General features: G+C 53.3%; 2 long non-coding RNA genes across 2 annotated transcripts in view; both read left to right on the top strand.

The window, feature by feature from the left end:
• Positions 1–1144: 1144 nt before the first annotated feature.
• LOC128076085 (uncharacterized) lies at positions 1145–11054 on the top strand. Its single transcript, XR_008204242.1, has 3 exons — positions 1145–1255; positions 1749–1854; positions 9943–11054. It is a non-coding gene; the product is annotated as an uncharacterized LOC128076085 (long non-coding RNA).
• Positions 11055–13433: 2379 nt separating this feature from the next.
• LOC128076087 (uncharacterized) overlaps positions 13434–23951 on the top strand; it is a 122254-nt gene continuing 111736 nt past the window's right edge. Inside the window, exon 1 of the long non-coding RNA XR_008204244.1 lies at positions 13434–13493. This is a non-coding gene — a long non-coding RNA (uncharacterized LOC128076087). The remainder of the gene's footprint in view (positions 13494–23951) is intronic.

A 23951-nucleotide genomic window follows, 5' to 3' on the forward strand; every position in this document is an offset into this window, starting at 1 on the left:
TGCACCTTGAAATATGCTGCGTAACACCAGTACTGAACCCTGGCATCCCTGCTGCTCTGGGGCATTCTGTGCTGTGAAGAGTGCCATGCACACTTGTGTGCCCCCGGGTCCCTGCAGTGCTGCTGTCCCCAGGGTGCTGTGGGCTGCCTGGGCTCACTGTGCCTGCGGGGCTGCAGAGTTGCTGCATTGGCCAATTAGATGAGGTGACACAAATCTGCTTCTGTCTCATCAGGTTAAGGGAGAAGTTTCAGCCCCACCGACAGGGCTTTGGCTTTGAACCAAAGAGCATCGACCCGGAGCCCCCCCTGTGTTCCCACGGGCTGCCCCTGCTGTCTCACTGCTCCCATCGCTTGGGGCAGGACCTGGCTGGTTGGGGCAGCTGCTGCTGGCTGGCTGTTATGGGGTGAACGGAGGGGTTTGGCCACCTCAGCCTTCACCTGGAGGCTGCCACCTTCTGCTCCTTGTCACCAGCAGCAGGACAGTAGTGGGACAACACCAGAGATAAGGGGAAGGTGGCTCTGGCACCTGGCAAAGTACTCCTGTCCCTCCTGACTGTGCCAGTCTCCCCCAAAAGCAGCAACCAGGAATCGCAGCAGCAGGACATGAGCCAAACATCACGGACATGGTATACACTGTTCTTTATGGTAATGGTGCAGCAAATCCCCACAGAATGCAGGGAAGATATGAGCTTTCCCTACTGGACTTTAAAATAAACAACTGTGCCGAGCCAGGGCCAGAAGCAGGAACGAAAGTAAAGGGAAGTTGGAATGAAATCCTCCTCTTCTCTCCATTCTCCTCTGCTTTTTTTCACTGATGACATTTACTCTGCTTAATAAAAAGAAAATTTATGTTTGACTCCCATAATGGTGCCTTTTAATCTCCGAGACCTCAATCCTTCAGGACTGTGTGCGTGTGCACAAAAAACAAGTTTCAACCCCAGAGGAAAGCAGGAGCGGACAAGGGGAATTATGCTGGGAAATGGGGCATTGCAAGCAGCTGTATGCACTGCAGCTCATCTCCTGCAGCCACGGGCCTGGGCCTGGCCCTAATTGCTAATTGCAAAGGGCTGAGAGGGCTCAGTGCCTCTCTGGATCAGTGTCTGAACAGACAGCTTTAAGGAGCTGCTGCCTGGAGTGGTGGTTGGGTCTCTGCAGCTCTGGAGTGTTCTTGCATGGTGGTTATCACTTCTGGAGGAAAGAGGTGACAGAAGCCCCTTTAAATGAAATATCAGGGTTCTCATTAGTGGCATCTCTAGGTCAGTCAGTGCTGATGGGCCCCAGATGGGATGTCAGGCACAAGCCTTTGCCTTCTGCTGCAAGTAGGGTAAGAGGCTGGAGGGGGAGGCATGTTAAGAGCAGCCCTGGAGCGTGCAGGGAATCTGGGCTGTGTTGGCAGGTGGAGGGGTGGTGGTGGCACAATGGAATGGTGGCATAGTGGTACACTGGGGTTATCTGACCACAGCCACATAGTGAGGCAGGGCAGGCTGAATGCAGCAGCAGGGGGTGGTGGGTCATGAGCTGCACCCCAGTGCTGGCAGCAGGCAGTCTCACAGCCTTGGGGCACCAGGATATGTTTTGAGGGTAGGGGGGCACCACGCTGCCCCAGGGCTCCCTTCTCCCCCTGATTAATGGCTGTTACATGGAGCCCAAGTTCCCTGTGGAAACAAGAGTTTCCGTTTACCCAATTAGCGCAAAAAATGTTATCTCATTTGTTCTGGAGGCAGTAACATGCAATAATTAATTTTTCAGGGTATTTCCTAGGCCATTTCTCTCCCAGGACAGCCTTTGGAGCAGCCCCTGTCAGACAGGACGTATGGTCTCCAACACACAGTGCTTTTAAGGCCAGAGAAAGCAGGTCTGGTATTTCTTGTTCGGGTCCCATGCACAATGTTTTCTTTGGCTCTGCCGTTCGTCCTTCTGAAGTGGATCACGGCTGAAGAATGACAGAGGTCCAGTGACAAACTTTCAACATTATTTAAAAATGGGGGCAGAAAGCAGAGAGGTCAAACCCTAACGCGGGCGATGAGGGAAGAGGCGAATGGGGATTGCGTGTGTTTTTTCTCATGTGTGCTCAGGGGCTGAAAACCAGGAAGAAAAATCGCACCCAAGTTCCTAAGCTCCCTGAGGAGCGTCTAATGGGGAAAATTAATGAGCTGGAACGTCACGCCGGAGACGGGCGAGGGGGACCTGACAGCCCTGGCGGCTGCAGGATGATGGGTTGTGGTCACCTTCAAGGGAGGGGTGGGCATCAGGGGGTGCCCGTGTGCCATCTGTGCTCCCACTCACAAGCGTGCTCACTGCCAGGGGGATTTCTGCCTGAGCTGCCCTGGCTGTGATGAGCAGGAAGGGGCGGCTGCCGAAGGCGCATAGCAAACCTGCTGCCGCGTGGGAAACAGGCTGGAGCGCACGGTCTGGGCATGCAAGGAATGGCTTGGCCAGGCTCTGCAGCCTTCGTGAGCTTGTGATTCCACTGCTTTTCCCAGAGCCTGCCCAGGGCTCTGGGGTTTGTCACGCGTCCCCTTGCTGGCAGCAGCCTCGTGTCCTGGCTGCAGAGCTCTCGGTGCCCCCAGCCCTGTGATCCTCAACACCGCTGCGTGCTTGAGACAATGCTGTGGCAGAAGCCTGGTGAGAGGCACAGTGCTTTGTGCATGTTGCTTTTGCATGGGATTCGAGTACTCAGTTGTGTTGTGCCAGAAGAAGCAGTGGAGCTGGGCAAATCTATGCTGTCAAGTCCAGCCCTGCTGTTTCCACTCCGTTTCCCTCTGTGAAGTGCTCCAGTGCAGGCTTAGCATCCTTGGGGGCTGGATATGATTCTCTCACCCAAGATTAAAGCAGTACTGATTTGATGGAAGCACAGCCAGGAAAGTGAACTACCAGCACTGGGTTGTCCCTCCAATGCTGGCAAGTAGGGGTTAAAAATATTTTCCCAATGCTTTCTCTGATTACTTTTACTCAGAACCCAAAGACAAAGCACGTCCGAGGGGCTGGGAGGAGGCCTCTGAGGATCCCTGAGCTGAGATTTGCACCCTCTCCCCCTCCTGATGGAAGGATGGGAGCAATAATACGGAGGCAGTGTGCTTCAGTTGTCCCTGAACAGGACACAGTTGGCACAGCTCAGCTTTCTCCATCGCCTTTCTTCTGGCAAAGTCGGAGCCCTGCTCCTGCCAATGTCCGATCCCTGCCTGCCTTGCAGGGAGGAGAGGGGCACAAAGCCCCCAGGGGCACCCGCTCCCGCTGTGCTCCTGGGTGTGAGCACTGTCCCTGGGCAACTCCAGGACCGAGCTCCCATCACAGCCGCGATGGCACGGACACGAGTGAGGAAAGCAACCTAAGAGGCACCGGAGCGTGGCTGCATGCACAAATGCTTCCACAGACACATTTCTAGGTAATAATCCCCCCCCGCTGCTTTCTTGCCTTGATCAAAGCCCAGACATGAGGGAAGTCCATCTGTGAAAGATTGAGCCGTGCGTTTTTTTGCGAAGGTATATGGGCTGGCAGCGAAATTTCTCTGACAAGTCCAACAGGGAAAAATGGAGAAATGAAAGCCTTTAAGATGTGTGCATTTCCCAGATGACTGGTGATGTGTGTGGGTAACATATGGGCAGTCCGTGCCCGCTGTCCCACGAAACATGCTGATTTCACACTCAGATTTCTCAGATTCCCTGACAGCTCTGCAGTTCGCCCCCGGCAGCCGGCAGTGGGTTCTGCATGGCTGCTTGTGCCCAGTGCAGGGAGCAGGGGCTGCAGCCCCATCGGTGCACGGCGCAGCGGGACGTGGGGCTCTGCAACAAGCATCGAATGGAAGCAGCTTATGGGAATGGGAGTCTTGCATTTTGCTGTCAAGTATTTCTATTTTTTGTGACTTTTATTTTCCTCACAGCTCTTGCTAAGACTGAAATAGCATGAGAGATGCTGCTTCATCTCCATCTGCCAGCATGGCACAGCGGCTGCCTGTCAGTTTTGGGGTGGGGGTGTCCCTGTGCCCCGCACTGGGCTGCTCCCCTCCCCCCCAGGCACTTTCCTCTTGGTGCAGGGAAGGATGAAGGCATTGCCACGTGGCAATGGGCCTCTCCTTGTCGCCAGCTGTGTGGCTCAGTGTGCCACAGGAACGCCTCCATATGTTGTGCCTTGCTTTTTCTTATTCCAGGATGACAGGAAAATGATGTTGGCATGATTCTGAGACAACATATACAGGAAATAATGTAGAACCAGATCAGCTTTTCTCTTTCTACCTTCTGATTTAGGAATTTAAAACACATGGATTTGCCAAGCAGAGAGAGCATTGAGGCTGCTTGGTTGCGTTGCTCTTCCATCAGTTTGCCTAGCACCTGAGCCTGTCTGTAGCCCTGTGGTGGGAAAGACCAAGGGATAATCTTGCCCTTGTGTGAAAAGCCAATCTATTAACCTTAATGAACTTGGGAAGAGCCTGGTGTTCAGACTCAGTCCTGGCGTGTGGAGAGCTGAGCATTGTGCTGCTCCCTTACTGCCCTTGTATCGCAGTCCCTTTCTCTACAGAATGAATTTGCTTTTAGCCTAAGAAAGGCAAAACCAGAGCAATAGGGCAGGCAGCATCTGAAGGAACTCCAGCAGCAGATCAGTGTCCCTCCATTTAGCAGCGCTCCACGGCTGCTGGGGTCTGTGATCATCACCTCTGTGACAGCAAAGCATGCAGGTGTTGGAGGCATGAAGCAGGTCTGCCTGGTGATATCAAAGTTCTGCATGATCAAGGGAAGTGCTGATTCCCCTCCGATCGCTTGGGAGCACAGAAGCAAAACCCTTACAGTCAAATTACTGAGAAAGTGTCTCACGGAGATGCTCTCAAGCTGTTCCCTTGAGTGCATCTATTGGGAGATGAAAATTTGGAGGATGGGGAAATAATGGTTGCATGCTCTATTCTTACACTGACTCACTAATTCTGGGTATTTGCAGGGCTCCGGGTGGAACTAATGCATGTTCTCTCTTTATTTATTATTATCTGCATTGTTAGAATATGTACACTAATCCTGTGAGTAAGCTTAATTGGAGCTGGCTTTGAAAAGGTCCTGCTCAGCTGCAAGTCTCATTTGCTTGTGCAGGCACTGTGTTGGAGAGAGCCAACCAGGTAAAACAGAGCGTGAATGCAGCTAAGTGGCCCCTTAGGAGCACATCTCTCCATTCATGCACCCAAGTGCCACTGCTGGGTTTGATGTTTTAACTTGTGACTATAGATACAGCGATCTGAAGCATCAGAGCTGCTGTGGTTCAGCCTTTGAGGACCACCACGATGGTCCTGGTGCCCCTTTGGGCACTGAGCTGCCCCCAGGGCTCAGGGAGGGGCTGTGCATTGCATGCTGCTCCTGCTTGCTCTGGGATCCTTCTGATGGGAAATGCAATGGAAACGTGGGTTGTTGTCAGTGCTGTAATAGAGAGTTGGTCGTTCTGTCGGTGCATGGCACGCAATGTGTGTGGTGTGGCTCCATACTGTGCATGCAAACTTTATTTCTATGCAGAAATATGTTTTTAATACTCCAGTGATAGTATCTAATATTCAATAATGATTGTGGTTCCGTTTTTGAGATGCACTTTAGATTTCCCAGAGCAGTTATTGAATGTGAGTGAGATGCAAATTAAACATTAAAAACATATTTATGGTGGGGTTAGCAGCAGCTCCATGATGCTGCATCCAGAGCAGGCCACAAGCACCAAGTAGCCATCGGGGAGAGCTCCGAGAGGATTTGTTGTAAAAGCAATTGGTGCATCGTTAGCCTGGCATACGAACCTGTTGGATGAGAAGAAGGTGCAGGATGAGACTGACCTGTGCTGTATTGGATAAGAGGACAAGACCCATCTAGGAGCCCATTGCTGAGCCCACGTGGTGCTGCTGGGTGCACAGCCTGGCATGCTCAGTACGGCCACTGCATCCCAAAGGGTCACCCTGGGGTAGGGGTGAATCAGTGGGGCAGGTATGCCTGGCTGTGCTCTGGAAGCATTGCAGTGGGATGTGACAGGGCTCTCCTCCTTCTGCACCCTGCAGTGCTGCTCAGCTTTCCCCAGGTGTGAACCAGTATCCTATTGATTTCCAGCCAGGTCCTTGTGGCTGCGGTGAGTGAGATTGGTGGGGAGATGGGGATGGGGAGAGCACGCAGTGGGGGTGGTCCTGGTGTGGGGCTCCTAGAGCTGCTGACAGAGCTGAATTATGGCCTCACCTGGGCCAGGGCTGCTCACGGGGCTGCCTTGTTTTCTGGAGGAGCCCCATCCTGGGGAGACACTGAGAGAACCAGGCACGAGCCATAATGCACACTACTGTCTTTTAGTGCAGGAGACGCGCAAAGGCTATTTTTTACTCTGTTGTTATTCGTTCCTGAGCTAGGAAAAAGTTACAGAGCATTGTGTCTGCCAAGTGCAGTGCTGCAGCAGCCCTGGCCTGTCCTTCCCAGCCCTCAGCATGGAGCCCCAGCCCTGCCCAATGCACCAACAGGGCATGGGCAGCAGCAGGAGCACCATCAGGACTCTGATGTGCAGGAGATGCTCTCAGGAGAACTGGGCTGGAACGTGCCCTAGCACCACAAGGATCCCTGTTAGTGGTACCACTGGAGGAAGAGCAGTAATTATTCCTAAAATCCGGGCTATGGAGTGTTTTGGAAGAGAAGAGAGTATACACTTGCTCTCCTGAGTACGAGAAAATTGAATTGCTTGGAAAGCTCTGGGATGTCATTGTTTTCTGCCTCATGTAAAGCTGATCTGCAAGGCCTCTCTGGAGGGCCCACATGGAGGATAATTGCCTCGCTAATGAATGTGGGATTCCAGCACGGGACCTTTCTGTGGGACCCAAGAAGCTCATACATCCCTCCTCGTAGTGACAGGGATAACCCTGGAGCTGCTCCTGTGCAGTTCTCTGACCTCTCTTTGTTTCTCTCCCCAAAAAGGAGGCAGATGACCTCAGAAATGGAGGAGCTTCAAAAAGATGAATGTTGGGATTTGCCAGTTTTTGCTGCTGCGGACTCATGATGGGGCAGAGGAGATGTACCTCTGGTGCCCCGCTCTCTTCCTGTCCCCTGAGGACTTATAGGTTCCAGCTTGTCCTTTCTGTGTTGGTCTGGAATGATGCTGGGATGCCCAGCTGGTGTCATCGGATGTACTGTGCTCTTTGGGGACTTAAATCACAGCTCTGTCCTCTGCATGGAGATAAATGACATCCTGCAGCGCAGGTGCTTGACAAAGAACAATAAATGGAAAGCTTTTGGCTGGGCTCAGCGATAGGGCTAGGATCCTCTTTCACAGAGTATTTTAGGGCTCAAGGCACCACAGCTGTTTGTGGGATAATCCTTCTGCCCTCCTCCTCAACCTTGAAAAAGGACTTCACAGTCCCACTCAAACTGGAAATAAATCAGGAAATGGCACTTTGTTCTTTCCAGAAATAGGCTGGCTTTCCAAACCCTTTGAAACAGGCACTCCCAACAGACAAGAGTCTGCTTGGGAACAAACTTCATTCAGCCAGTTTGCAGCAAAGTCTGTTCTTAAGCAGATGCAGGACTCAAGCTGGTTTCAGGGCTTGCACTTTCAGGACTCCCTTTGTGGGGAACTGTTCTGGGGCACCAGCAGCAGGACTTCTCCATCACAGCTGCCTATGGGTTCCCCAGTTGGTCTCCATCGGATGGAGCTCCATCCCCTCACTGCAAGCAGGAGATGTGAATGCAAAAGCAGGCTGTGGAGGTAGCAGTGCTCCCTGCCAGGGGCTCAATGAGGATTTACGCTTCCCCTCTGGGTGAACCAGACCAGCTCTTTCCAAGGCTCATAGCCCCACAACGGGCTGCAGTGCCGGAATTAAGTGGGAGCGTGAGTCTCAGCGCTTTGTAGCTGGTGAAATGTGGGCTCTGTAAAGCTGTCAGGAGGGAGTGGAGATCCCTTTGGTGCCCTGCCTCAGCATTGCCAGGTCATTGAGCACAGCACCCACTACCTGCCCCCAGCCAGAGCTCCAGAGGGATGGGGGGGCTCCTGGGCTTTCATCTGGGGCTTTGTGAGTATGATGTGGCTCTCAGGACAAGCCCCTGGTGCTCCTATGGTACCTGCTGGCTGACTGCTGGCTCAGAGGGGGTCTGATCCACAGTACAGAGCATCCCTTGGAAGCCTCCATCTAATTGTCCCTGTGGTTCAGCTGCCAGGCAGTGCACAAAACCTGGATCCCCCAGGCCTCAATGCTGGGACCTGTCAGCTGCTGGCATTTTTTTCTGCCCCTCTTTACTGGCCTCTTTCAGCAGTTCAGGATCAGAAGGCAGTGGGGTGTGAATGGGAACAAAATGAGAACCTCAGCTCTGTGACTGACAAAAAACCATCCAGGGTAATGAACAGCTCTGAGAGCAGAGGAGGTTGTGCACTTTCCTCCTCTTCAGAATAATATTTCCGACATGCTTTAAGCATCGTTAAACAGATAATTAAACATTCCCTCGCAGTTTAATAGATCTCAAATACATGACCCAGCATTACTGATGTGAGGGGCTCGGGGTGTTGGAAATGAAAAACTCCCTGGCCCAATCTGTGCAGGTAAGGCCAATCCTGCTCCATCCTCTTGGCAAAGCTCTGCGATTGCTGCCCCTGCTCCAAACACGCCAATAGGCTGAGCTGTTGAATGCTTTTATTTCTTTTAATTCTTGTGGGCATGCCACGCACTGGCCAAAAGCAGAACGCACGCGCTGCATCACAGCCAGCACAGAGACCAGAGGGGACATCCGAGCAGCCGGAGGGGCTTTGGCAGAGTTTGACACAGCTCTGCAAGTCCCTGAGCTAATTGAATCCAAGTGTGGAAGCAGGGCTCTGCCCTCGTGGGTATGGCGGATAGGGGGAGAGCTTTTTATTTCTCTTCTGTTCCCTGCTTGCTTTGAGTTTTCTTGCTTTGAAAAGGGAGGCCTCTGGTTTCTATTCACAGAAAATGTGGCTTTTCTAAGTTTAAAAGCCTTTTGGTCTCTTCAGGGAGCGCTCGGCAGGCAGATGGGCACAGCAGCCCCGGCTTGGATTGGCCCCAGGGACAGGGATGTGCCCACCTGGAGATGCTGGAGGTCCCTGCACATCCCTTGGTGCATCCCCTCCCTGCCCACTCGGTCACTCTGTCCCCAGCACGCTCTGGGTGAAGGTTTGGAGCAGGGAGGCTCTGAGAGGGCTCTGCCAAGAGCCTGAAGTTCCCATCCTGGTTTGTGGCACTTCTGCTTTTCCTTCAAACTTCAGTACCTTTGCAAAGTACCTGGCTGGGGCTGTGCTGCTAAAAGGCAACGAGTGATCATTATTTTGATTCATTTTCCCAACAATATAGTCATGAATAAGGATATATAGCCAGGTATTGGCAGGATGGATGGGCTCTCTCCCAGATCCAAGTTAGCTCTTTAACCCCAGCCACAGTAATTAAGGGGCAATTGCAGGGAGCAAGTACAAAAAGGCAATGAGCCACAGGGGGAGCCAGGGGCAGAGGGTTCCTGCACATCTCAGGTGTCCTGTGACTGCCCCAGCTCTCTGTCATCCCTGCTACTACAGAAAGACTTGCAGCCACTGGTTGGTGAGGCTGCATCCTGGTTGCAGCTGCTGCAGAGCCCAGTTTTCCCCTTGTTGAGAGCATCACAGGGAAGTGGGGGGCAGGGAGCAAGGCTGTGCTCCTCAGGAGGACTTGAGGAGCCAACAGTGAAATTGCAGCCCCAATCCATCAGAACATCTCTTCATTTTGCTAGTGTTCCAATGGAAACTTCTAGCCAGAAGGCCTATCTCAGTCCTGCCTTCCCAGCCTCATGCTCTCTTTATTGACTGTATTTATTAAGCTGCTATACAAGCTGGATTTTTTCTGCTCCTTTCTTTTCTCTTCCCTTTCTCCCCCACTTTTGCAAATTGATTGCATTCAAATGCATTGTTTGGCAGCCTTAAATACGGGTGCTTCACTCTCTTTCGCCATTTCTTTCTCTCCTTTTTGGTCTTGTATTTTCAGGATCATTTACCGTGTTGTTCCAGTGGCATTTATTGAAATTTGCACAAAAAAAGGATCTTTCTTCAATGGCACTACTTCAAGCCACGCAAAAGATTTATGGGTACAGGAAGACATCCATGGCAGGGATTCACTGGCAGAAAGGAAGGAGAGAAAGAAGAGGAAACATGCTGGAAAAGTAGAGGACATCTTGAGAGATGAATGGAGAGAAGCCAGGCACCGCTGGGGCAAAAGGCTGAGCACGGGATTTGGCTGGCAGAAGAAATGTGCTCTTCTACATGGTGACACACTCAGTCATGCATGGGGCAAGGGCAAGGTCACGCTCATGGGTGCGGACATGAGTATGGATGTGGGCATGGATGTGGGCACGGCCATGGGTATCGACACGGGCATGGAAAGGCAGTGGCACGTTGGCAGGAGCAGAGCAGGCAGCACGGACACACTGGTGTGCCTTCCAACACACGTGGGTTCATGGAGGTCTTGTTGGGGACGGAGCTGCTGGAGTGTCCCTGCGCGTGTTGCACCCACATGGAGCCCCCATCCCAGCTGCAGGGGTTGGCCTGGAGAAGTGGCTCCTGGGGGGCGTTTGAACACACTCTGCAAGGAGCAGCACTCTTGATTGTCACTCCTATCTCTAATCCTGCTTCAAAGCCAGCTCCTTTTATTTACATATTGACGTATGATTCATTTAATTGACTTTCTTGCCTCGGAATTGTACTTACTTAATTAATCTGATTACATTTCTGTTTCTAGTTACAGAGTTTCTGTGTTCCAGCCCAGCGGTGGCTGTGTTTCTATGAAGTGCTGCAATTCTGGTCGATCTCCCCAGTAGATAGAGTGTGCAAAGCATTTTGGGATCCTTTGGTAGGCAGGCAGAAGACATGGAAAGTGCCGCAGCAATTTCCATTTTCACACACGCAGCAGCTTTACTTGTGGCAGAAGTAAGACACACTCCTAGTCAGTGGGATTGAATTATCTCCATAAATTCATTACATTTTAAAAAATATGATAATCAGCACGAAATGAACGTCCCAAGGGAGACAGAACATGTACATCTCAAGTACTGCTAATAATAAGCCTTTAATTTACAAACGCCCAAGGCTGGCTCAAAGCCTGCACGTCCCATGGCACAGGAACGGGTGCTGCGCCCGGCCCCGCTGCCACCACCCATCCCATGTGGCACCCAGTGCTGCCCCTGGGTGCTGGGCACTGGCGGTGCTGGTGGCCATTGGTAGCCCCTCCACGGTGACATTCTGCTTTCGGCCAAGGGCTGCCCATCCCAGCCGCTGCCACCCAGCAAATATCAATATTTATGAAATGATTAGAGCCTGTTTAATACACAGTTGCAGCAATTAGGAAGCAGGCAGCATGCATCGCTTTGTAGGCATGCAATATTCATGGGGCTGGCAGTGGGATGAGGGGCCTGGTGCCATCCCTCCCGCTGCCCACCTCTCTGCCTCCAGCCCAGCAAAGCACCCAAAACTCACTCGGGTGCCACCACCGCAAACTTCTTCTCTTTGTGATTTTGATGGCTGAAGGCTTCTCCTCTGCTCTTCGTTTGTTAAATACTGATTAATTATTAAATTAGCCATTAACTATTAATAGCCAGTTTCATGAGTGTTAACGACAGCCGTGTGCAAAGAGATCTGTGTCTATGGCAAACCTGCTGAACCTCAGGGAATAAATCCTTGATAATCAATATGGCATTCATTCCATTTGCAATTCCTGTCTCATTTGGTCCACATTTAGCATGCACTTAAGTGTATTTTATACAAACGTAAAAGCAAATTTTATTGCTGATAGAAATTATCATCTCATAGCAGTAACAGCAGCATCCTTTACTTATTTCTGCAGCCCGGGGAGGGGATGCACCTGCAGAAGTTGCCCTGAGCTGCGAGCCTTCATTGCCCCCCAAGGCTCCATTGCACTTCGGGCAGCTCCTGCTCCACGGATGCTGTCTCAACAAGGAAATCAGTGTCCAAGAATGACAGCCTCCATACATCCCACAAACAAGAGAGCACCGTGGGTTCTCAGGCACCTCTGGCTCCTGCCCCTCACTACCACCTTCTCTGTCCACCGTCCCCTGTTTTTTTCTCAGTGATTCCCAGGCTGGGATGACGCAGGGCGGGCAGAGGTGACATCAAGCCGTCCCCAGGGTGGTGCTGGGCATCGGTGCAGTGCTGCATGGGAAGCAGCACAGAGCCCTGTGAACAAGTCCCTGTGCCCTCCCTGGAGACACTGAGCCAGCAGAAGGGGTGTGGAAGGGGAGCAGAAAGTGCCACAGTGCTGGAGCGAGTCCACAGGCAGCCCATAATGCAAGCGGCTGTGGACACCTCTGGAGCACGGCTGCTGAAGCCAACGGCCGTGTCCCAGGAAAGAGTTTTTGGCCTGGGGAGTGTTATTTTGACTGGTGCATTTGCACAGTCCCAAAAAAAGCCGCACGGCTTTTCAGGATGCCCCGTGAGGAGAACTATTGCTGCATGAGAGAGAAAGGGCCTTGGATTATTTTCTCATGTCAATTAACTGCACTTTCCAAAGGAAACCCAGACTGCTCTGAATCCTGAGCATGGGAGCCCAGCCAGGCTGCTCCCCCAAAGAGCTGCAGTTGGAGGGGGAAATCAGGGCTCTTTGGCCACGAGCTCCTGGGCCAGTGCCAACAAATAAAATAGTCATAACGAGGCCTTTTGAGATATGTTTGGAGGGTTGGCTTTCCTTTTTTTTGGCCTGTTGGAGAAGCCATTCAGCACAGCGGGAGCAGCAGCGGACTGCGAGCAGCATCACGCTGCTGGGCTGCCCATAAAGTGCAATGTGTGCCCCCAGCCCACAGAGCTGCCTGTGTCGCTGCAGAGCTTTGTGCTGGGCTAGAGCTCTGCACAGGGCACAGACAGGGTTGGGCAGCCCCAGCAACGTACAAGGGGAGATGTGTAGCCCAGGAGGGGCAGCAAGAGGCTTCAGTGCTGTATCCCAGCAACTTGTGCTCCGTTTGTGCATGGGAACTGGAGAGCAGGGCTGGACCAGGTCCTACTTAGGGCATCAGAGCTACCTCAGGGCAGTGCTCCTGGATGATAATGGCAGAGTGAGAGCTCGTGACAGCACTAGGCTTCCTGTAGCAAGGGAGCAGCAGCCTCCATTGCATCCCTATAAAAAACACTCTTCACACTCTTCACACTCTTCAGATGCACCCACTGCTCTCTCTGGTTCCATAGGGTGCACTGGACTCACGCTGCTGTAGAGCAGCCAAGCAGCAGAAGCGGATGAGCCACACATGAGTGTGACCTCCAGCCCCTACTGCTCAGGACGAAGAAGAGATGCTGCAGAGCCTTCAGATCAGAGGGGCTATGGACAGGCTCTGTATCAGAATTGCTAAGTCAGAGCTTGGAAAAGTGATGGAGCAGCTGGGGGGAAGGCAGGGCCAGCCCAGGGGAGCTCAGGTATAGGCAATGTACTGAGTGATGGAAGCCAGGATCCACCCCTTCCTGGCCCTCATTTAAGGGTTGGCAGTGGATGTAAAGGCATCTTGCCGGAGGTTCCTGCTTACCTGAGGCATTCTAAAGGTAAGCAGCTGTTTTTCTTTTGTTTCTGTGTTCATGGCTGCTGCATTTGGTCTTATTCTCACTTTCTGCAGCCTAGGACTTTGCTACCCTGCTAATTATTGCTGTACTTCCTATGACATTATAACATTACAATTGCAAACCCACCCACGGTGCTGGGGACATCCCATCTGATGCCATCTGCTGGGGGAGCCTGGGTGAGGGCAGCCCCCACAGCAAGTGGAGCCTCTAGGGAGAGGGCTGAATCCCCCTCCCACCTGTTGTGCTCCCGGTTCCAGGGGGGCTGTGCAGGGCCCTCCATAGGCAGAGGTGTGCTGGTGGCTCCCAGTCCGGTGCTGGAGGGCAGCAGAGGGCTCCAGTGGCTGCCTGCTGCTCCTCGCAGTGTGAAATACAGCACTGGAGTGGGAAGAAAGGCATTCTGGCTGGCAGCAGAAAGCCGTCTGGGAGAGATGACCTGGTTTAAGGTTTCAGAACAAATGCAGTGACAGGCTCAAATCAGGCCTGAAAACTCTCTTCCTGCCCCTACCCATCTCAGTGAAACCTCTGATCTCCGTCCAACTCCCAGCATAGCTTGGGGGGCCTTCATGAGTCTGAGCCTGCGGTGGGGGCACAGAGGTTTGTAGCCTCCTGCTTGAAGCTCAGCAGGGCCAAGGCCACACTACTGCAGCACCTGGAATGTGGGAAGGGAGGAAACCCCTTCTCCATGGGAAAGAGATGGCTTGGTGCTGTGCACCCACAGCTTTCTGGATGCATGCACCGTGGCTGTGCAGAGGCAATGGCAGGCTAGGTTCCTCCTCCCACCCGCAGGCAGCAGGACCTCAGGGCTGGCTATTGGAAGCAGGTGTGCTGCCCTGCCAGCGATGGGAGCAATTACAGAGAGAGCCTCTGCAGAAAATTTATGTCCATCTCTCCTCACCCCTCTCTCCTGAAACAAATTATGCCACAGTGCTGCCCCATTTGAGGGGAACCCATGCAGTCCTCCCCAGCCCCCCAGCGGTGGGATGCAGCGGTCCCTGCAGCCCTGCAATTCATCTCCCTGGGAGTGCATCGGGGGATCCCAGCACACCTGGGCTGTGCAGCCTGGGCCATTGCCTAGCAGCTTCCCCTGGCCCAATGTGAGGAGTGGAAGGCAAGGAGGGGGGGGGCCCACAGCTCCCCCCATCACCAGCGCTTACCCTGAGGTTTATTATTACACAAATGTGAATTCCAGAACCGGCATCTGGGGAGCAGCTGCTGGGAGTTAACTCCTTCTGTGCTGCAGAGTGGGAGGAACAGGTTTGGGGCTGAGAGTGGCCATGGGGAGTTCTAGGGGTGCATAATGAGGCACCTCCTGTGTTGCAGTGCAGATTGGGAGCAGGTGCAAAGGGCATTTGGTTTGTGGGGCTGTGCTGTGTGCATGGATGGGGAGGTGAGTTTCTCTCTCCTCTTTTTTTTTTCTTTTAATAGCATACATTTCTGTTTCCATTCAGAGGTTTTATGGAGATTTGCTCTGCCTCCTAGGCAAGGCCTGAATGTGCAGTTTGCTTTGGGATGCAGCTCCAGGGGATGCTGCACTTGGCTTCTGATGAGCAGCCTGGAGATAAGGGTGAGAAGGTGCAGCCACTGCTTCTGAGCAGGACTCAGCTTCATGCAGGGATCTGGCTGGCACGTTTTGTTTGAATGCAGACGTTTGGGTAACATCCTTATAAAGAAGGCAGCTCCTGATAAATCCTACTGTCCTGACAGTTTTCACAGCACCTTTGCAAGACTACAGGGGTTGGTCACTGGCTTTTTGGATCCTGAAAGTCCCCTGGCTCTCTAAATTCTTTGCACGGCACTGTAGCCCCAACGTGCCAACGTACAGCCAGAGGATACCCCTTGCTCCTCTGCTTTGACAGAAAGCGGAGCAGGCGCAGTCCCTCGTGAGACACTGCATGCCTGGGCCATTGCCATCCCCACTGCCAACCCTCCCCCCATCCCACCGAGCCCTTTCACCAATAAGTTTCAGCAGCTCCTCCCCATCACCCTGTCCAGCCTCTCCCTCAGCCACTCCTCATCAGACTTGTGCTCCAGACCCTTCTCCAGCTTTGTTGCCCTTCTTTGGATGAGGGCCTGCCCTTAATTGCAGTCTCCTGCTCCCTGCTGCGGCGTTATCCACAGACTCCCTTCAAGCCTGTACTGCATTGCTCCTGACACCAAAGTGGAGCTGACAGGGAGACCTGACATGCAAAATAACAGCAGCCAGAGCAATCACTGTCTCCTGAGGAGGTGTTTATAATGCGAGGAACCCCTGAAGGGATCTGAGCAGGAGTAGAAACAGCAGCCTGGGCTGCAGCTCCCAGAGAGCCCAACACAGTTATCCTGCCCCTGCACCCCAAGCAGAGCAGGGCTGACAACATCTCCTGGAGCATCAGTGGCTTCCAGCCTGTGGGATCTTTGGGACGGGGGCCGAGCCTCTCTCTCAGCTCCATGTAACCACCCCGTGGCACAGGGTTTCAGCTCAATGAACTGAGCACCAGGGCTCTGTGTCACCACTGCCTGCTCTGGGCTGGTTTTCCCCTGAAACGTATTGAATCCCACTCGGCAGCAGGGCAGGATGACAAATAGTTCTGATGAATAGTCTAAACAATGGGAAACAATGGAAGTCAGGGAGCAGCATAGAAAATATGCAGCACGCAGGGGGGCTGGGCTGTTTTATTTGATTATCAGATGGATATTCCAGTGGCCAGGATCCATCCAGGAGCAGAACAACACATGTCCAACTCAATAATATTTCGGGGAGCTGGAGAGACTGCTTCCCTGGGGAGCAGTTGGAAGCTTAAGTTGGAGTCAATGCCAAGTGGCAGTGGGACAGCACTCCCTGACACACAGGAGCTTCTGTGGCACAAGGAGAAGGGAGCAAGGGGTGGCCCTGACCCAAGGGTACTCAAAGGGCTGGCAGATGGGGCCCAGCAGAGGGTGTTTTGGAGCAGCCAGGGCATGCTTTCTGCCTTCTCTTAGAAATTCCTTTGCATTCGGAGTCATTCTGCAAGTCAAAAGCTGTTAGGATCCTCAGGACGCCCGGGGAGGAATATCGACAAGGTTTGCTCCGATGCTATTTCTCAGCACAGCTGTTTGTGCCATCAGCGGTGGGGTTTCTCTTTTAAGGGGAAGGAATTTCATCCATTAAAAAGAAATCCATAAATGACGAATCTGCACTCGGCCTAAGAGTGAGTGATGAAATCCTCCCGCAGCCACTCCGGCCCGGCTCTGTCTGCAGCACCCACCTGCAGCGCGTGGTCCCCATGGGGCTCAGCCTTTGGGGTGCAGCACTGCATGGGCTCTGGCAGGAAGCGTTCTCTCCTGAAGCTTTCACTTCCCATGTTGGAGCGGGGCAGGAATGCTGTGAGAACAGCCGCTCAGGAGCTGTTCTGAGATGTGCACTTCCAGCTGGAACAGAAACTGTGGGGTCAGCAGAAGGGAGGTGAGAGAGCTGCGGGTGGGGAGGAGTGATGCAGAGTTCTGCCCTCTGCAGGGGCCTCTCCTGCCTGCCCAAGCTGAGAGCTGTAGGGCTGTCTGAGGACTGGGATTCTAAGGGTCTGCTGCTCCCTTCGCCAGAGCAATGCAAATAATTCAAACCTTGCATACGCAATCGGCACGCAGTACCTCCTGTTTGTTTTATACTCCTTGGGTTTTCATGTATTTCAGACTTACTCTATTGATTTGCATGGCAAAACATGGCCAGGAGCTGGCAGGAGTGCCAGCTGTGTTCAACGTGTTCTGCTTTAACACCTGGGACAGAACTGATGGCAGCAGGGGGAACCGGAGTGCCTGGGTCTGCTTAATGTCCCCTCCTGCTCCTGAGAGATGAGAAGCGAGCTCTGCGGGTCACACCTGATGCCTCAGGTCAGTCAGGATGGGCAGGAACAGCACAGTGTGGAAGGCAAACGGCCATCACTCTTCCCCCCTGGCTCACAGCCCCTCCTGTATGGAGCTCTGTGCCCTACCTTGCTACTCTGCCTCACAGGTGTCCCTATGGGTGAGGCAAGGGGGGGGAGGGATGAGGGGCACAGGAGAGAAGCAGGTGGAGAACCCCGCAGGGGCAGGAAGGGAATGATGGGTGCAAGTTGTCACTGTCTGCACCCGATGCAAATCTGCTCACCAGAGGGTGTTGGAAAAGCAGAGCTCTCCCCATCTCACAGGTCTGTGTCACAGCAGGAAGATCCCAGGCCCAGGGTGGGATGGTAGGAAAAGTAAATAGGAGAAAAACAAACAGAGAAAAGGACCCAAACATGGGCAGTGTTGCTCCTGCTCCCTCAGAGGGCAGGAGGCAGGCAACAGGGCCCAGCCAAAATGCTTTAAAAGCTTCACTTTTATATGGCCCTTGTTCTTCAAAGACATCAGGGCTCGTGAAGGAAAAAAATAATACTCTGCCATTTACCTCTGCCTCTGACATGTTAATGGTTGTGTTTTTGAATCATTAAATATTGAAATGTGTAACACTTCCTGTGGCTGCCAAAGCACTCTGCAGCCCGGCTCCCCCCCATCCACTCTCCGCCAACACCTCTGGTTTCTCCCTGGGTTCTCTTCTCTGCATCCACCTCTTCCTTCTCTTCCTCTGCCCCACTCTGCAGGTTATCCCAGCCCCCTCCCCAGCATCCCTCTGCTGGACTTCCCGTTCATGGGCTGCGCTCTGTAATTTTCTGCTTTAATATTCCCACCTTGCTGTTCTTCAATTCAGCAGGACTTGGAGAATTAGAAAATGTATTTATCTAGGTACGCTGGAGAGCAAGAGAAACAAAGAAACCAGCAGGGCTTTTCTAACAAGGAATGACTAATGTGGCCCAGGAGAGCCCGTCCTCTTCCAAGCACTCCATTTTTCCCTGGGCTTTGCATCCAAAGATAACATTGGCAGTGCCAGTGCCAGCGATGGGGCACCTGCCAGCTCTTTGCTACCGTGGGCACAGTGCTGCTGCAGGAGATGGTGCAGTTTGTTTTACCTGCTCTTAGTGACCCTGCAGCAGTTGGTGTGCAGCCAGCAGACACCAGGACTCAGAGAAGCTGTTGCTTTGCTCGTCTCCTGGCAGCTCTGGCATTGCTCAGAAGTTCAGGTTACAGAGTGCATCCTTCCCAAGGCTGGTCTGAAGCAGCTCCACAGCTGCAGCCAACTTGAGGAGCACAAAGGAACACCTGCCTGTTTTCTCAGGGTTGCCCATGACAGTTTTGTGGTCCTCAGCGTGGCCTCCTCAAGTGGTCCGAGTAACTATGATGCCATATCCAGGTTGGAAGCATCTGGGCTGCATCTCAGCCCTGACCACAGCAGAATTCTGCACTGGGGAAGGTCCCTGTCATACAATGTGGCCCCCAGTGCTGGCAGCACTGCCCTAAGGAGGATGTGGGGTCACCCTCAGGTTTTCAGGAAGGGGTCCCAGGGTTCTGGTGGTGCTATGGGGAGGAGCAGCAGTGCCATCACCCTCCTGTCCTAATGGGGACATGGGGAACATGGGCAGGGAGCACCTGGAGGGTGGGGGGCAGTTGGGGATGTTTGGGATTTTTATGGAGAATGAGGGAGGAGATTTGCTGATCTGAGGTTAACATCAGGCATCTGTGGATTCTTTTTAGAGTAGCCAGTGTGGCTCAATGGACACAGGAGAAACAGGTTCTGAACGTTTGCTTGTGTAGTCTGGAAAAATTGGGGGCTGAGGGATTTGCGATCAATACACGGAGTAGGAAACTCCTGACAGTGCCAAGAACTCTCAGCGAGAGGACACTGTCAGCATAAAGCTAAACTGGTGGAAAACTGTCACCAATAAATGTCAGCTAAAAATTAAAGGTTTCTCCTAATCGGCAGATGAGGGAGTTTATTAAATAGCTTTCCAAAGGGATAATTGAGGGAAGAAACGTAACGAGTTCAAGATGGGAGTCTGACACATGTCTGAATTTCACTTTAGGAGGGAGCTGAATATGACAGCCCAGGTCCCTGCGTGAGTCCCTTCAGCATGCAGCTGGCTGGGCCAGAGCTCTGCTCCTACAGCCTGCAGCCCCAGCACCCCCAGTGCACACCTGGCAAGCGCTGCGTGTGTGGGTTGTGGTGCTTGCACGTGTGGATGCCAGCACCAGAGGGCCTTGCACACGCAGACACTGCACACGTGGCCTCTCACACTCATGGGTAATTGCACACGTGGACACTTTGCAATGCCCTGCTGCCTCACTTCCTGCTCCCCGTGCAGAGGCATGCTGGCCATGTGTAGCCCTACACACTCACACACCCCGCCTCACCTGTCCAACACAGCAGCTTCTCCCCTGGTTAATAAGCTGTGGCATGCCAGACACTGAAAGTATGAAAATTGGCCAATTTTTGTAATATTTTAAACCCCATCACATGTACTTTGCTGGTCTGAGCAAAGCGCTTTATGATGCCTTAGCAAGGAAACGAGAACCATCATTCCACATAATCTACCTGAGCTGGATTGACCCCTATCCCCCACAGCCACAGTTGTGACACTGTGATGCCGTCACCGTGTTCTCCCTGGGGGGTTCTGGGGGGCTCTTTCCCTTTTCTGTTTGGGGATTTGTCTTTAGCCCTGTACAACTGGTGTAGCTGCTGAGGTCGAGGTGGCTGATCTGCAGCCTGTGAATGCAGCCTGCTTGTGTTTCTCTGTAATGAGAGAAAGCGATTCCTTCCTGGGAGGACTTCTCTAATAGGGTGTAAAAGACACTGGAGAGGGGTGTTTTCCTCTGACTCCCCCCGAAAACTGTGAGACACCCACGTGCTCCTCGGGGGTGGTCTTGGTAATGGCTTCATTTCACCTTTCCCACCAACCTGGGGAAAGGGGGAACAGGCAGGAACACTCCAGCCCTCAGTGCCTCGCTTGCTGTACCCTTCCTCCTCCTCTTTGTTTACTCACAGTGTCTTCCCAAGAGAGCCTCTGGGAGGGGCTGGGAGGCAGCAGGTGATGTGCAGGGGCTGGGTGGGCGGTGATGCTGACACTGATGAGGGGAGCTGGGGCCCTGCTCCCTCCTCCTGCAGCTCCATCACACCAGCACACTGCTCCTGTCCCAGACAGCTCCAGGAAGGGCTGAGCCGGATGGGCTTCTGTACAGGCTCTTTTTTTAAATCTAAATCAGGGAAAGGTACTTTTTCTTCTCCCTTTTATTCCACTCTGAGTGTTGTGCGTTACCACTGACAAAGGAGCAGGAATTCCACGCATTTCTTTGGCTGTTTAGCAGAGCTGCTGCCCTACTCTCCCCTGTCAGACACTAATCTCTCCTAATATTTAACAGTCCCAGTAGGCAGCAGGATTTATCCTCTGGCCTTTCTACCTGTCATTTCATCCCTTCTCACTAAGGAGCCCTTTGATTCCCTTCCGAAAAGAGGTGCCAGGACCAGCGTGATGGATCGGCTCATGCTGGCAGTTAGGGAACCCGCTCCATTTTTCTCTGTTCCAGCTGTCGGGTATCTATCTGGGGCAGCTCGGTACAGCTGGGAAAGGCCCCTGCAGCTCCTTGCAGGGAGCTGTGTGGACGGGCAGGAGCAGGGAGCTGGCGTGGGTGTTAATGCTGCAGCTCCTACATGATTCAGATCCAAACCACAGGCTTGGAGGTTTTAGCTCCTGGGTTGATCTGGATCTAATACCATCAGTTAACGTCAGGGAGCAGTTCCCTCCACCACTCCTACCCTACCCTTCACACTGCATCCACACCCTGCCCCTCCCCAACGTTTCCACCCTCGGGGGAAGCCAGGACCTTTGGGTGAAAAGAGGCTGGTGTGAGGCTTGTGGGGATGCTGAGCGGTTGGAGAGCTGGCAGTGCCAGTGCAGCGCAGAAAGGAGCCCTCTGATCACTGTTTCTTTAGTACAGGAGATGCAGGCATTGGTCTCTGAGCTGTGCTTCTGCCTTGGTACAGCCCTGGGCTGGAGACCAGGGAAGGGCAGGATGCTGCTCCCTGGCTAATGTCCTTCTGTTGTCACCTGCTGCTGGCTAATGAATGCCTGCTGCCACTGGCCATGCAGGATCTGAGCAAACACCGCCGCAGGAAGGTCTGGGTGCTGCTGCTGCCTCTGCTCCTTTTCTCACTTTGCTTCTTGCCTAACTAATGGCAACCTCAGAGCTCTGCAGGGCACTGCTAAATGACAGATGATACTGCCAGAGCACAGCTGTCCAAGGCCATGGAAAACACGCTCCGGATAATCTTTCTGAAGGGGCATGTGTTTAACATTGACCTGGTTACTTGGCCTCTCCCATAAGCACATGCCACTGCAGACAGAAACAGCGGGGCTAAATTCAGCAATGGCCAGTGCCCACCTCCTGCTGCCTGCAGCCGTGGGGCACGTGGAGGAGCAGGCCAGGATTAATCCTCTTGGTATGGTGTAAAGAGTAATCAGACAATAATTGCTACTAATTGCAGAAATCTCCAGGTGCTGAAGCCGTATGTGACTTCCGGAGTTGGTTGTTTCTCTCCCCTGTGCTCTGCTGTGATGCTTTCCTCCTTGTCTGGGTGCAGCCTGTTGCAGACCTGTGAGACACCTGCCTCAGGGCAGCCAGCGTGTCATTTCCCATTAACAGCATTTCCCTCATATGCTCATCTCTTCATTTTTTGTATGTATTGCTTACCCAGAACGGGACCTTTCTCCACTCATTTCTGCAAATGCAAACAAACCAGGGGGAAAGGGAAGAGCCGGACCTCCCCCCACCGCCCGCCTGATCACCCGACCTCTCATCCCAGTCCCACCCAGCGCAGTCTTGAGCTGGGAGCCCCACTGCGATCTTCCAGGGGTGACAAAAAATGGGGCTGACAGAGACAGAGATAGAACCTCTGCTGCCCATCAGCTCCATGACTGCGTCCTGCAGCAGGGAGATGCTGTGTGTGCATCCAGGGTTTCTCTTTATTCCTCCAGCAGGGCCCAGGCAGGTACTGGTGGGACACACATCCCCACCCCTCTGCTTCTCCCCAGCTGCACATCTCCATCCTCTCTCACGCAGTCACTGCTAGTGCCAGTCGCAGCTCAGTGTGATAATAGCCATGGGGAAAACCATTTGCAATTTAAGCGGCTATTTCACCGTGGTGCCCATGGGGCTGGGGTGGATGGCGCCCGTGCGGCAGCATGATTGCTAGGATGCCTTTGGACACAGCCAGGCTCTCGGGAGGGGGGGAATAATCATTACTTTTGTCCGGAGCCCAGCGCCGTGGCTGCTGCTGTTGCACGCCCATCAGATGGAAATCCGTGTGCAGACAGCTGCCGAGCCGCACTGCACGGCCCAGCCGGCACGGGCTTAGCAGCATGAGAGGGCCCCTCGGAAAAGTCATTAGCGAGGCTTTCAGGGAAGAAGTGTGCAACACTGTGTCAAGGCACTGAGCTTGTTTAAACAGAGCCGGTGCGAGAGGAAGAGCTCCCCGGGGGCTCCGTGGGAAGCTCGCTGGGAAGGCAGAAGAGCTGTGTTTGCTCTGTGATCTGGCTGCCCATGGTGTGGTGCTGCGCATCCCTCTGCAGGCACAGAGGGACCCAGCATGAGAGCTGTGCAGTGTCACCAGCTCAGTGTGTGAACTCGTCCCTCACACCTCTCCAGTGGGAACGTGTCTCTGTGCCACTGCGCAAGGGCTGGGGCTCCTCTTTGGCTGGGCTCGGCTGGGCGTTGCTCAGTCCTGACACTCTGAGAATGATTCTCCAAGCAGGGTTGGTGTGAATGCAACTTTGTGAGCTTAAAGATATTATTACTGCATCCAAACTGGCATGTTTTCCACTAAAAACAGCCCTCTGGCTTGAGGAACAGGGTATCCCCAGGCACAGCATCTACAACCACGATGCTTTGCTGCGGGATGTCCTGCAGGGATTGACTACGTGCCCTGGGACATCCAGGAGCTGCTTTGTGGCTCTGCCCTTGTTCCTGCAGTGATGCCAGCTGGGTCCAGCCCCAGCTCTCACCTCAGCTTCCCCGTCTTAAAATTAAGGATAAACGATATACTGAAGGGTGATGATTCAAATGTCAGTACTTTGAGGTCCCTGGGTGAAAGACACCAACAGAGCACGATTGCAATGACACTGCACAATTGGCCTGGAGGGATTTGGTGTGTTGGGAAGGGATTATTTACTAGAGCTAGCAACAGATGTACACATGCACGTGGGGCTTATTGCACAGCTCTGTGGCCTTACTGAGCCCGGCGTGACTGCATGGAATGCGTTTTGTCTGCAGCTGATGGTGGATTCCACCTGCTGCGGGCTCTGCCTGTCCTCCTGCCCCGTGCCTGCAGTGCAGCAGCTCCCGCCGTGGGGCTGTGGGTGAGACCCATCCCGGCACCCTCAGGTTTCCCTACCCAGCTCCCAGCAGACTCGCATGGCCCCACACATCCCATCGGCATCCCCTTTCCCATTCCTGCCCCTGCCCTCCCTGGCTGCACCACGATGGATGTGATTAATACTTGCTTGGAGAGCAATCAGCCCTTCCGTGCTTGCTCTGAAGCTCTGATCATTAATGTCTCCATATGGGCACCATTTTTCCTTGTCA

Source organism: Tympanuchus pallidicinctus, unplaced genomic scaffold (genome assembly GCF_026119805.1).
Source record: "Tympanuchus pallidicinctus isolate F22 unplaced genomic scaffold, pur_lepc_1.0 scaffold13, whole genome shotgun sequence".
NCBI lineage: Eukaryota > Metazoa > Chordata > Aves > Galliformes > Phasianidae > Tympanuchus > Tympanuchus pallidicinctus.